General features: G+C 32.0%; 1 protein-coding gene across 1 annotated transcript in view; it reads left to right on the top strand.

Moving 5' to 3' along the window:
• Window positions 1–15429, top strand: part of LOC134689975 (E3 ubiquitin-protein ligase TRIM71-like) — a 345277-nt gene that overhangs the window by 189886 nt on the left and 139962 nt on the right. The gene's annotated exons all lie outside the window — the stretch shown is intronic.

Here is a 15429-nt window from a genome sequence, read left to right as displayed (position 1 = left end):
ATTTAATATGATATTATATTTTTGGTGATAAAAGCTATGTTATTGCAGGCTTGGGACATCATCCTTTTTTCGTTTTGTCATTATGTTATGGTGTTTGAAAAGAAATATAACAAATACTTTTAAAATATATATGTCATCAAAGAGGTTTCATAAGGTTCTAAAATGAAAAAAAATATCATATCTTGAAAAAATGGAAAGTTCTGATAATTTTTTGTCCCTTGTTTACGCATGCATCACTTGGCATGCACATTCACACTAAGCAAATCAGTAGAAACTATCGTTTATTAGACGTAGACCCCATAATATAAACACAAATCATTCAATAAAATAAAAAAGGGTTCACTTTGTACATGCAAATATAAATGTAACATGATCAATGTTAAAAAAACAATTACACTAGCATTATAATGTTTTTATTATCATGTTCTTATCATCGTAATTCCATATATAAGTAAACACTTTATGTTATTTCAAACAATGTTTGTCTTGTTACTTATGTACTATATGTAGATATACAGTTATATTTTATAATCTTATTTTATTTCTTTTATAATAAAGTAACTATTAACATTTAACAGATGTCAGTTTTATTTTAATGTTAAATAGAGACGAATGATACCATAGGCAGAATAATTCGCCTTTTCAGAATGTAAAAGACTATGGGTAATATTGTCCGTACACCACGATGAAAATAACGTCACGTCATTGGTTGAATTTCAGTTGTTTAGAACAATTTTCACCAATCACAACACTTTTGAAAATATTACCCCGAATGCATTAGATTCTGATACGGCGAAATAAAACTTAGTATTTGAAGAGAGACCGTTGAGATCATAATAAAAACGAAAACATAAACAACAACAACTCTATTACTACTTTATTTTTACTATTGATTAATTTACGGACCTCAAAAAAATTGAATAACTTTCATCAATCGGCTATGCTTAGAAAACTCACTATTCGATAACAAACTGACCACGTCATTATTGACGACAACCGACGAAAAGACAAACGATCAACATGGTCTACAAAACACCTCTCAGAAAAACAAAAGCATGAGTAATGCAAACCAAAAACATACTACCTTGGGTAAACTGAGTTGTTCAGAAAGGTAAACACATTCTTCTCCACATGTGGAATGGTACAAACCAGAATTACACAGACTACTATATAGTTTAATGTAGTACATAACGGCTAATGTTAGTAGTAATCAGTATAAAAATGAAATAGTGGATTGAACCTGGTTTCATAGCTAGCTAAACCTCTGAATTGAATGACAGTCGCATCGAATTCCATTATATTGGCAACGATGCGTAGGAGACAAATGACAAATTAAAACATTCAAATGATACATATATAACGAACACAAACATATAGAAATCTGAATAGTACACAAAACCTATGAAAATCACTTGTAACAGATAACACATTGATTCCCTGAAATAAATACAATAATGCAGTGTATGCAGTAAATAACAAAATAACCAATCAAACTGTACACAACTTTTTTACCATTTTTAGCTCACCTGGCCCGAAGGGCCAAGTGAGCTTTTCTCATCACTTGGCGTCCGTCGTCCGTCGTCGTCCGTCGTCGTCCGTCGTCGTCCGTCGTCGTCCGTCGTCGTCGTCGTCCGTCGTCGTTAACTTTTACAAAAATCTTCTCCTCTGAAACTACTGGGCCAAATTAAACCAAACTTGGCCACAATCATCATTTGGGTATCTAGTTTAAAAAATGTGTGGCGTGACCCGCCAAACCAACCAAGATGGCCGCCATGGCTAAAAATAGAACATAGGGGTAAAATGCAGTTTTTGGCTTATAACTCAAAAACCAAAGCATTTAGAGCAAATCTGACATGAGGTAAAATTGTTTATCAGGTCAAAATCTATCTGCCCTGAAATTTTCAGATGAATCGGACAACCCGTTGTTGGGTTGCTGCCCCTGAACTGGTAATTTTAGGGAAATTTTGCTGTTTTTGGTTATTTTCTTGAATATTATTATCGATAGAGATAAACTGTAAACAGCAATAATGTTCAGCAAAGTAAGATCTACAAATAAGTAAACATAACCAAAATGGTCAATTGACCCCTTTAGGAGTTATTGCCCTTTATAGTCAATTTTTAACCATTTTTTGTAAATCTTAGTAATCTTTTACAAAAATCTTCTTCTCTGAAACTACCAAGCCAAATTAAAACAAACTTGGCCACAATCATCATTGGGGTATATAGTTTAAAAAATGTGTGGCGTGACCCAGCCAATTAACCAAGATGGCCGCCATGGCTAAAAATAGAACATAGGGGTAAAATGCAGTTTTTGGCTTATAACTCAAAAACCAAAGCATTTAGAGCAAATCTGACAGGGAGTAAAATTGTTTATCAGTTCAAGATCTATCTGCCCTGAAATTTTCAGATGAATTGGACAACACGTTGTTGGGTTGCTGCCCCTGAATTGGTAATTTTAGGGAAATTTTGCTGTTTTTCGTTATTATCTTGAATATTATTATAGATAGAGATAAACTGTAAACAGAAATAATGTTCATCAAAGTAAGATCTACAAATAAGTCAACATGATCAAAATGGTCAGTTGACCCCTTTATGAGTTATTGCTCTTTACAGTCAATTTTTAACCATTTTACGTAAATCTTAGTAATCTTTTACAAAAATCTTCTCCTCTAAAACTACCAGGATAAATTAAAACAAACTTGGCCGCAATCATTATTGGGGTACCTAGTTTAAAAAAATGTGTGGCATGACCTGGCCAACCAACCAACATGGCCGCCATGGCTAAAAATAGAACATAGGGGTAAAATGCAGTTTTTGGCTAAAACTCAAAAACCAAAGCATTTAGAGCAAATCTGACAGGGAGTAAAATTGTTTATCAGGTCAAGATCAATCTTCCATGAAATTTGCAGATGGATCGGACAACCTGCTGTTAGGTTGCTGCCCCTGAATTAGTCATTTTAAGGAAATTTTGCCGTTTTTTGTTATTATCTTGAATATTATTATAGATAGAGATAAACTTTAAACAGCAACAATGTACAACAAAGTAAGACCCAAAAATAAGTTAACATGACCAAAATGGTCAATTGACCCCTGAAGGAGTTATTGTCCTTTATAGTGCATTTTTAACAATTTTCATAAAATTTGTAAATTTTAACTAACATTTTCGACTAAAACTTTTAGGCCAAGTTCAATATAGATAGAAATAATTGTAAGCAGCAAGAATGTTCAGTAAAGTAAGATGTACAAACACATCACCATCACCAAAACACAATTTTGTCATGAATTCAAATGCATCCTTTGTTTAATATTCACATAGACCAAGGTGAGCGACACAGGCTCTTTGGAGCCTCTAGTTGTATCTTCGCAAGCTTAGACATTTTGCCTAGTAATTAAATGAAGGACGAAAGATACCAGAGAGACAGTCAAACTCATAAATCGAAAATAAATTGACAACGCCTGGCTAAAAAGGATAGAAGACAACCAGACAAACTAAAGATTACATGACACAACATAGAAAACTAAAGAATTAAAACACGAACAAGTCGAATTTGACCTTCATTTTGTACAAACATTTTTTGTTGATATTGTGTTATCTGTATTTAATGCGTCTTTAAGGTTTTGATTGACTCATCGGTTCCTTTACTTCTTGTCAAAAACGTCAAAAGTTCACAGAAAATGATTTTTACGACTGGCTATCGCTCATTGACCTTTCGTCTTTCATACATTTAGCACAAGGCTTCTTTATGTAATAAACTTTTAAATATGTAAAAGAAGAAAAAAATGATTAAACAGAAAATAAATAAATATCACCAAAACCTTTATAAATCACTTTCAGATAAATCTAAAAATAATCCAAATGATATTAACAGCAAAAGTGCAATAAAACTTTGATTAATTTAAAACAAAAATAATAATCCAAAAGAATACTGAAATGTTCTAAATGTAATAAAAAGATACCAAATTTTGAGCAAGATATTCCGGAAATTTCAATGAATGAAAATAAAATCATAAAACATTTTCAGGATCATGATACACCAGCATTAAATGATAAACCCTCTGTAAATAAACTGGAACGTTAACTAATAAATAAACATTCTAAGTATTGATTTGAATATGGAAACTGGAGCACCACTTATATTTGCTGAGGTAAAACTGGTCATGTGAAACCTTAAAGTAAACAAATCAGCATTTCTAGATAGAACTGTGAATGAAAAACTCAAACATTCATGTGATAGTTAATTATATTGTAAAAGTTTTTAATTTGATTTTAAAGACAGGTGATCAAACAAATTCATAGAAATTATCTTTCATGATCCCTGTATATAAAAAAAAGGTGACAAAGTTAGATTCTAATAATTATAGAGGAATTTACAAAAATATTTTAATGTCAAATCGAATAATATGCCAATCAAGAATGTTGACAAAGAATTAAGTGATTGTCAGTTTGGTTTCACAAAACAGCTGAAAGCATCTGTTATTACAGTCCTTAATAGATATATACATAAAGAGGGAAAAAAAAGATGTATGCCTGCTTCTCAGATCTAAAAAGTCCTTATAAAATACAATACTTAAATACTCAGTCATATTTGATATACAAAGCTTATGTAACAGAATTTTTTTTATCCTGCTAGAGGGGTTAAACAAGGAGATGCCCTGAGCCCAATTTCATTTAATGTCTTAATCAATGTTATTGTAAACATTTTTGAGGGAAATGATTTAAGTCTCCATAAACTTATAATAGTAATGTGGAATGCCTCCTTTTTGCGGATGATTTTTCGATGCTGTCAGAATCGAAAGAGGGTCTTCAAAACAGTTTAAATCATTTTAAATTATATTAACTATATATATATTTAACAAATGGCAGCTCTCTTTGTATACAAACAAAACAAAATCCATGATTTTCAGTCAGTCTAGACAACATGGTGAAACATCATATATTTACTATGTGAATGAAGTCATAGAGAGCGTATCATAATATTCAATTTTGGGAACGTACCAAAATCATTGAAAAGTATACCGATAAAAGTAACGGATAATCTTTTTGATTCCGTTTTAAAACCAATTATGACCTATAATTGAGAAGTAACATATTTGGATAAATATATATTTTTTCATAAAGCCAAAAGGAGGGGGGGAGAATTTGTTTTGGATCGGTTATTTATTTTTGTAAACTAAGAGGACAGATTATCTATTTTCTGCACTATTAAAGCAAGATTTTTCATTTTCATTAAAGCAAGGGATTGTTTATTTATTTTCACAACTATATTTATAATATTCGAAAACATATAATCTTTAAATATTTGTTTATTATAAATAAAACATGTATAGTCAAGTCATTATGTACCATTTGATCATAATTAATCATCATCCTCTGCAGAAATGAATCTTCTTTATTCCCAACTACATACTGTAAACCGGGAAATTTTCGCGCCGTCTTTATTTCGCGATTTACTTACACAATCCACATTCGCGCCGTTTTGAATTCGCGATTTCCCAGTGGCCCATATAAATATTTTCATAAATGAGTTGGAAAGTGATAAGCTTTACAAATATCTTAAATCAAGTGATAGAATCAATCAAACATCTTTTGTTTTCGGTTCATAAATGTTAAAAAAGATTACAAGTGTGTCGTGTTTGCTTGTAAAAACATCTGTGTAGTAGATTCAACGAGGTGATACTTTTATTACTGATTGACATGTATCATTAACATAATTGCAATGAGTATTATTTAAATAAAAAAAATTGTTATGATTGCTTTCGTGTTTATGGTGTCTGTTTGCATTAAATTCATAACTTTTAACATTTCTTTTCATTAAGAGATACAGTTATGATTTCAGTTATATATGTGTCGGCTATGGAATCAGTGTTATACAGTAGTCCTATACATATATTCTATTCATATACGTAGATATATGACGATGTGGTATGAGTGTCCAAGAGGTAACTCTCCATCCAAGTCACAACTTGTAAACGTAAGTGTAATAAAAAAAGTTTCCTTGATATTTTCGCGGTCGTTTTATTTTTTATGCGTTTCTATTCTTACCGCGAAAATAGCGAAACTAAAACTACCGCGAAATTTTCTCAGTGTTAAAGTTTGGTTGTAACTAAGCTCTTTTAAAAGTATTGGCAAACATGTTGTTGGGTTGCTGCCTTTGAGAACATGGCCAACCTCTTGCATTTGCCTCAATGTAGTAACGGCCCTGTAATAAAAGTAAGGTAAGTGTTCCTGAGACAATATACATCAAGTTGAACGAAAGCAATTTTCAGACATTTCAAGTATATTTAATTAATATTTATATACTTTAATTATTAAAAGATTTGGAAAGTGTTTCCAGATTTCCCTCCCCCCCAAAAAAATGAATTTATGAAGAATCTGGTGCCATCTCATACTTTCGATTAGACCTGCTGAGTTATTTATTTTCAATACATTGCAAGACATGTATTTATTTTCAAACTACCACAGAACAAGCCATTTATTTTTTTGATAATCAAGGATAAGTTATTTATTTTCAAAATCCTCCTGCCCCCCGCCCTGCAGAATATCAAAAGGTCGTCCCCTTATTTTCAGGAAAGCAAATTAATCAACTTGATTCTACAGACAAAGCCCCTATTTAAAATATGCATCTTAAATTTTGTGAATCTACTCTGGGAATAAGAAAAACTGTACCAATTTAAGAGCAAGAGTTAAATTAGGAAGATTACTTATATAATGTTTAATCAAAACACAAACCCTTTTATATTTAATTAGAAATTATAATAATAAAACTAATCCATTGATAATGGACACTTTTCTCTAGCACAGTCTGTAGATTTGACTGGAACTTTTTCATGATATACGTATGAAAAAAATATTGTTGAAGAGACTACTATTGGCCTTAATAATCTGTCTTCCTGTAAGGACATAAAAAATGATAATAATATGAAAAAACGATATAAAGTTTATAATGAAAAATAGATTTAATTGAAACTGAATTTGAAAACAGTGGTGGTAAAAGTAAATTAAATTTATATAAAAAACTTGCAAACTTGAATCTAATCTAAATATATATATTATTCAGATAAGGAGATTGCTCACTAAATTTAGAATAAGTGATCAATCCCTCTTAATTGAAAAATGAAAAAGGGAGATATTTTAAAATCCCAAGAGAGGAACGACTTTGTCATAAATGTAAATTACTAGAGAAGCGTCCGTGTACATTTACGCCAAAAATTTTTCATTTTAAAATGAAAAATAAATTTTCAAATTGCTCTGCACATCTTAAAGGTAGTTGGTTTGAAAAATGTAACAAAAATCTATAGAAATCACTTTCGAAAAACAATTTTCTCTATGAGATTTGAAATTTGTTATTTTCATAAAAATTATATTTTTGATTTAACGAAGATATTGAAACAAATAACAATAAGTTTGTTTTAAAAATGATTTTATTTTGTCAAAAGTTTAAAAATATTAAAACATTTGTATTTGCTTGCTTTAGACATGTTAGAAAACAAAACATATTTCAATCTCATTCTTAAAAGCAAATATTAAAAAATACTGACCTTTAGCATTTTTAATTTAGTTTACAATATTGAAAAATAGAAAAATAATCTAACGTGGAGCATTTTTCAATTTGACTTACATTATTGAAAAATGAAAAATCTCAAGCGTGGAGCATTTTTCAATTTGACGTTTAATATTGAAAAATAAAAATTCCTCAATTTTTTCAATTTTCATTTCACTGTGCAATATACAAATTTGAAAAATGTTCATTATTCAAATGGATAATAATGAGAACGAAATGTAATTTGTTCCAATATAGGCATTTTAAATGTTTAAATTGTTGTCCCTTTTTATTAAATGTTTTACTATTTCCGTTTTCTTTGGCTTGTTTTAAGCGCAATATGTATTGAAGATCTTTTTAAGATGTGTGTGTGTTTGTGAACTATGTGTGGTATTAACAAATTCCGAACAAGAATGGTACACTGACAAGTACGATAATGACCACAAAGAATCATTCTTTCTTTTTAACTATATATTATATAACTGTATTTGTAGCTACATGTTTATATCTATCTTTCGATCTATCAATCTGTCATTCATTGTATATATCTAGCTATCTGTCTATCTATCTGAATTTTGTTTTCTACGTTTTTTTCATTCCGTGAGTCGTTTTTGTTCCACGATGCGGAGTAGAGGAAGTAGTATTGAACCATATCGTGGCTGAATGTTTCAAACATGTTAGAAAAGAAGGGAAAATATTAGAATATTAGATATTGTTCATGTCAGTTTCTGTACATGCTCAAGGAGCAGGGTTCGCGAGTCGGGGAGGATGGGGAGGGATGGGTGTAGATATTATATTATTCTGATCACTGCGCTAGTGTATATTTTCAGTTTTGTATTTGTCTTTATTGTACAGCGTTTCCTAATTTTGAATCTGTTTAATACAAGCTTGTTTTTCCCAGCTTAGGATATTCAAAACTTTCGCAGAATTTCAAATAAGCATCATCTTATATAAGAAAATATGAAATTAACTTGCATGCATGTATGTGTGGTAAATATATATTTCGAAGAATGAAAGACTTCTTATATTTGCTTTTACCGATAAAAAAAAAGTAGCAAAGAATATATAATAATTATGTAAATAGTATTTCAACAAACAGGAAACAGTACCCATGAGGTTCTGTTTTATGTACATTCTATTATCCTTTCTTTAATATGATTTTACATCTTCAATATATGAAAGCGAAACGAGTATTACAGGACTAATATGTCGACACAAAAAAGGGATCTCAGTCAGTGACAATCTTCTTTGGAAATAAAAAAAGTAAAAAAAACCAAAACAGATCTATCGACACAAACGAATTCCAAACCGTATGCATCATGTACATGTAACAAATACTAGTAGTTACATTTAAAACATAATGTGCGCATAGTGTGTGTTTTTGTCAGGTTGGACCCACATACGGTCGGAAAATGATGACAGGCCATTTATCAAGTAAAGGAATCAACGTGTAAGAGACAACAGTTGGTAAAGCATTAGCGACATTTAACCCTCGCTATCATCATTTATGACAGTGGTAGATCCTGAACTTTTCATATGAGGTGGCAAGGAGGTCCAGTCATGCTACGGTGATTCCCTATAGAATCAACCAAATTTTCCCCACCAAAGGGTGGGGGCACCAACGGAAATACATAGACGTTACGCGCGATGTTCGTACATGTAAGCGTAACACAACGTCGCCGATATTTCGTAATGTCCAAACTAAAAATTCGACTGAAACGTTGTTTTCACGCAAGTGCGACATTTTGTAAGACTCCGCGAAATCGACGGTGCTTTAACTACTTATCGAAAATTGATGTATTTTAGTTATTTGAAAAATAAAGAAAAATAACATTTTAAAAAATCATAAAATTTTACCATTATGAGAGCAATGACAAGCAAAAAATTGACGTAAATTTGAGTTGACTTCGTTTTTACGTCAAAAAATGGCGGTGCGACAACCTTGCAAGCCTTTGACAAATCGCTCATAAATTACCATATATAATTTTTCCGCATATTTGTCTTTAAATTCATAAAATTAAGCAAATTAACATTAATGTAGTAAATGCAAATACTAAACTTTTTTTTATTTTAGATAAATGTATTTTTATTCGAAAATCTGGAGTTCCATTTTTTCCCCGTGGGACGCTTATTCTGAGTCTTCAATACGATAACCACGATTTATTACGCTAATCACGTTTTCATAACGACAATACATGCACGATTTATTCGATTGCAACACGATCTTAACACACACCTCTTCTGTGATTATAGACCGCTCTTACATAGACCAGCCTACGACCTTTCTACTTTCATAACGTAATATAACTACGCTCTCGTCATTATCATCAACATCATATTGCATATACATACTGTTTATACATAATGTTCCCTTTAATTTCTTCTAATTGTCATTTAGAATACGTAGAATTATCGAAAACAATACAGACATACCACCAAAATATACCAGAACTAGTGGGCGTGATGGTAGGGATATAGGTAGAATCAGAGGAGCCTCTGATACGAATTCTGATCCAGTAGACATATATGCATGTCGGATCAACCAATCCAACCTGAGTCTTAACGCGATGCTGATCCATCGGGATCAAATGATGATATTTTATTGAACAATAGAGGAAATGGTAAGGATGCGTCAAGCATGGTTGTGCTTATCAAACCTTGACCTATTGTCATGGTTCAGTGGTCAAAGTTAAGTTTTTGATCTTTGTTTTTTTTTTCTAACACTATATTAAATATGTAATCTTTGTTTGGTGTATGCAAATATTTAATGATGTGCATGTCAGTCTGGCAGGTTTTATTTGGCCTTGACCTCATTTTCAGTGTTCATTGCTCAGTATTCAGTTTTTTAGTTTTGGTCGGATTTTCTTAAACTATAAGCAATAGGTTAACTTTACTTGCTGTATGAAATTGTAAGCTGTACACTTCTGTCTGCCATGGATCAGATTCTTGACCTTAGTTTCGTGGTTCATGTGTTTAGTTTTCTCGGTTAAGTCGGTTTAATTCGGGAACTCGCGATTTCATGTTTTTAAGCCCAGGATGTTGGATCAACTTAATATCAATGATTAGTAAAGAAGGCGAGACATTTCAGCGTGTGCACTCTTGTCATAATTTGAGAAATTTAAAATAATTTAAACATTTATCGACATTGCCTCTGTGTTAATACTATTATTAATTGTGTAGCTCGTACGCTCCCATTTTATATTCATTATGTAAACAGAAAGTCACAACTGTTTTGTTTTTTTACAGGGATCACGAAACTTTTATCCTGATCCATATCAGGCTGATAATTCTGAGCATTCAATCCATCTTGATCAAAATAATTCTTGCAAGAAGCCCGTGAAGTGGGATATAGAGAGGGGGTGATATTGAGGTCACAAAAAGGGATGGTCGGATATAGGATTATAAAAATTAGGGGATTGAAATCAAAGGGACACCAAAGGGGGGATCTGGAGAACAAAAAAAAAAATGAATTTAGGAAAAGGCGCACACCGAGTCATTCCAACCTCATTCACGTGAATGAAATGAAATCCCATCTGGAATGTCAGAATAAGATTTCAGTGTTGTTTACTTTTTTTAGGGGGAGGAGGGGCGGGCATTATAGAAAGATATCCCATCTCTGAATCAAAATATAGATAATTTTATGTCAAGGGTTTTATAATTCTCCCTGACAGCTTCAGACATAATAATTTTGTACCTTCTTTTTTTTAAAATAAACAATAAAATTGAGAATGGAAATTGGGAATGTGTCAAAGAGACAATAACCCGACCATATATATAGAACAGACACTAGCAGAAGGTCACCCTTAGGTCTTTAATGCAGCGAGAAACTGCCACACCAAGAGGCGTCCTTCAGCTTGCCCCTAAATAAATATATATATATTTATATATATATATACATGTACTAGTTCAGTGATAATGGACGTCATACTAAACAAATTAAAAACTAAAAACTTAAATTAAAAAAAAATCAAGACTAACAAAGGCCAGAGGTTTCTGACCTGAAACAGGCACAAAAAGAGTGGGGTTAAACATGTTTATGAGATCTCAATCCTCCCCTCATATATCTGACCAATGTAGAAAAGTAAACACATAACCATACACACAGTAAAATTTAGTTTGAAAGAAGTCCGAGTCAGATATCAGAAGAGAAAATAAACAAAATGACAATACTACATAAATAACAACAGACTATTAGAAGTAACTGACATGTCAGCTGCAGACCTCAAATTAACTGATTTTAAGATTACGTCTTCATCATAGGAGTATCAGGCAACTCCCGTTAGGGGTTCAGTATTATACTATCATAAAATATTTGTGAGAAGAACATTACCCGTGTCATGCCAACAACTGGTTTTTGTCGAGCCTGCGACTTTTGTCGCAGAAAGCTCGACATAGGAATAGTGATCCGGCGGCGGCTACGGCGGCGGCGGCGGTGTTAGCTCACTTCTGAAAAGCTTTATTTTTTAGAAGGTGGTGGACTTGGATGCTTCATACTTTGTATATGGATGCCTCATGTTTCGAAGTTTCCGTCAGTCACATGTCCAATGTCCTTGACCTCATTATCATGGTTCAGTGACTACTTGAAAAAAAAAGTTAAGATTTCTTGTAATGTTTAATTCTCTCTTATTATAAGTAATATGATAACTATATTTGGTATGTGCGTACCTTGCAAGGTCCTTTTGCCCGTCAGACAGTTTTCACTTGACATCGACCTCATTTCATGGATCAGTGAACAAGGTTAAGTTTTGGTGGTCAAGTCTATATCTGAGATACTATAAGCAATAGGTCTAGTATATTCGGTGCATGGAAGCACTGTAAGGTGTACATGTCCAACTGACAGGTATCATCTGACCTTTACCTCATTTTCATGGTTCAGTGGTTATAGTTAAGTTTTTGTGTTTTGGTATGTTTTTATTATACTGTATGCAATATGTCTTCTATATTTTGTGTATGGAATGGTTATAAGGTGTACAGGTCTACCTGACAGGTGTCATATGACCTTGACCTCATTTTCATGGTTCAGTGGTCAAAGTTTAATTTATGAGTGTTGGCCTTTTTTCTAATACTATATGCAATAGGTGAACTATATTTGGTGTATGGATATGTTTCATGATCTACATGTCAGTCGCGCAGGTTTTACTTGACCTTGACCTCATTTTATACGGTTCATTGCTCAGTGTTAAGCTTTTGTGTTTTGGTCGGATTTTCTTAAACTATAAGCAATAAGACTATTTCATTTGTTGTATGGAAGAATTATTAGCTATACATGCCTACCTGGCATGGTTCAATTGATCTTGATCTCATTTTCATGGTTCAAAGGTCAATGTTTAGTTTTCTTGATTTATGTTAAGTTTATGTGACAGTTGTAATAAAGCTTTATTATTAGACCTTTTCAATATCTCTCGACACCGACTAATGACACATACAGTTTACAGGTAAAATGGATGGGTCGTCTCAAAGACAAACCATCATGATTATCAATACGCAACATATTGGACTGGCGGTTACATATTGTTTTGACTTTACAGCTTCAGAATATATATGAACCAAATAAACAAATAAATATATTTCTCTGTCATATAATATTCTTATTTTGTATGTTTTACACGACATTTCATGTTGAATTGATTAAAACAAATACAGCAACCATCCAGCATCCTGATCCGCTTTCTCTTCAATTTTATGATTATGTGAGTCCTTTACCAAATGTTTGCCGCATGCAGATAAAGATTAATTTGTGGGTGTAAAAGCTTTTATGAAATTTTCCAAAATTTATGAAAAAGAATTACTGAACTGTCCGTACGTCCGTATCACACTTGTGAACATGACGAAATTGGTATATTTTTAATCGATCGTCACCTTAGTTGATGTACATATTCAAATTCTGAAGGGGTAATCACTTATTATTTTTGAAGGTCTAAGGAAAAGATCACATCTAATTTTATTTATCAACGGCGGACTTCTCCGCTTCAAGATATTTTGCTAGAGTTGATGTTTTCCATGATACATTTTGGAAAACAAAATATGATTGACTTCTCGTTTTAATTTTACATCTTAAGCAGTGTATTACATGTAACTGCGTATTGAATTTATGTTCAAAGTTTTTAGTTACTACATTGCAAAATAAATATGAAAAGTGCTTAGCAGGGGTTTTGTGTCCCTAAAATAACATACCTTGTCCCTTTGTCATAGTTTCCTTTCCCCGCTCCTGAAAATGACCTACTTTAACCTATAATGGTTTACTTTTTAAATTGTTATTTGGATGGAGAGTTGTCTCATTGGCACTCACACCACATCTTCCTATATCTATTTGGGTTTCTTACAAGAAAGTTATCAAATTTCGTTAATTTTATTTATACAATGGCATTGCTATATTTTGTTTTGTTTTCATCGGGTCAAAATTTATTTCTCTATATCCAATTTCCGGAACAAAGTTTTGTACTTTTTTCAAGTTTTTTCGTACTCAAGACGTTTTAGTTTCTCATCTATGACCATACATAAGAGAGGTTTTGAATCAAAATAGGGTGAAATAATCCACTGCATTCCCAGGAGTACTGTGTTCTCCTTAGAGACAAAGTCTATCTAAATCGTCATCCTTAAGTTACATACACCACTTACAACACCTCAAATAAATCGGAAGCCAGAAAATTTGAGAGAAAAATCAAAAACCTTAATCGCGTGATTGGTGAATACAGAATTCAAGTGGAACCCCAAATTGGTGAATTGAAAATATACAAAGTATTCAGTACATTATGAAAACACACAAGGTCAAAATTAACAGACATTGTGGAAAAATGTGCCGCCCTTATCAACAGACATAAAACATTGTTTAATTAAAATATCAACTACAAGCAACATCCTTTGTTCTTTTCATTTTCCAAATTCGACCAGGCTAGCTAAAAGTTCAACGTCTAAAAAGATGAAATGTGACTTAAAGTTTATCATTTTCTTTATGATAAATCTAAAAAAAAAAAAATCCATGTTATTTGGACTCTTTAGGCAAGTTCTATCACTGTCAATGAAAGCAATAAAATCAATAATGATTTCAATTTTTATTTTTGAGACGACCCCTCACATTTTACCTGTCGTAGTCGTTCTCAACTGTAGGTGTCGAGAGATGTTGAAAAGGTCTATTAGGACTATCAACATAATATCAATGATTAGTAAAGAAGGCGAGACATTTCAGTGCGTGCACTCTTGTTAAATATATGAGTTTAATTCCGATGTACAGACCCTATAAGTGAAACAATATTTAAGCCAAAATATGCAAACTTTAACATAATCGTACTATATCCCTTCTTTATAAGTCTGTTTATGTTTAAAAGTTTTTTTTTATCTTCTAATGTTCCTTGTTGTCGTTTGTTGATGTGATTCATAAGTGTTTCTCGTTCTGTTTATCGATTATACCGTTGCTTTTTCCGTTTGACTAGTTTTACACTAGTCATTTTGGGAACACTTTATAGCTTATTGTTTGATTTGAACCATGACTTTGTGTTGAAGACCGTACTTTGACCTATAATGATTTTTATTTAAAAAATTGTGACTTAGAAGGCAAACTGTCTCATTGGCACTCATACCACATCTTCTTATATCTAGAGAAACGTAAACTAGCTTCACAATTTTATTTCTTAATTGAAATGCAACCTCACATTCATTCCAAATCATAAATAATATGTCTCAAAATGTACAAAGTAATCAGCAATATCAGTTTTGACAACATCAAACCTATTATGACTATACATTTATCGAAGAAACAATACTATCAAATTAGCTACAGGAACAATTATACACCTAAATCTTCAAAACTTGTCTCCTAAAGACAGTCCTATCTGATTACACCAAGAACTGACTTTATTCCTGATAAGTTTTTCCAAAATTATAATATACT

This window comes from Mytilus trossulus, chromosome 11, assembly GCF_036588685.1.
Source record: "Mytilus trossulus isolate FHL-02 chromosome 11, PNRI_Mtr1.1.1.hap1, whole genome shotgun sequence".
Classification (NCBI taxonomy): Eukaryota; Metazoa; Mollusca; class Bivalvia; order Mytilida; family Mytilidae; genus Mytilus; species Mytilus trossulus.
Note: the sequence above shows the minus strand (reverse complement) of the source record. Positions and strands in the feature narration are given on the sequence as shown.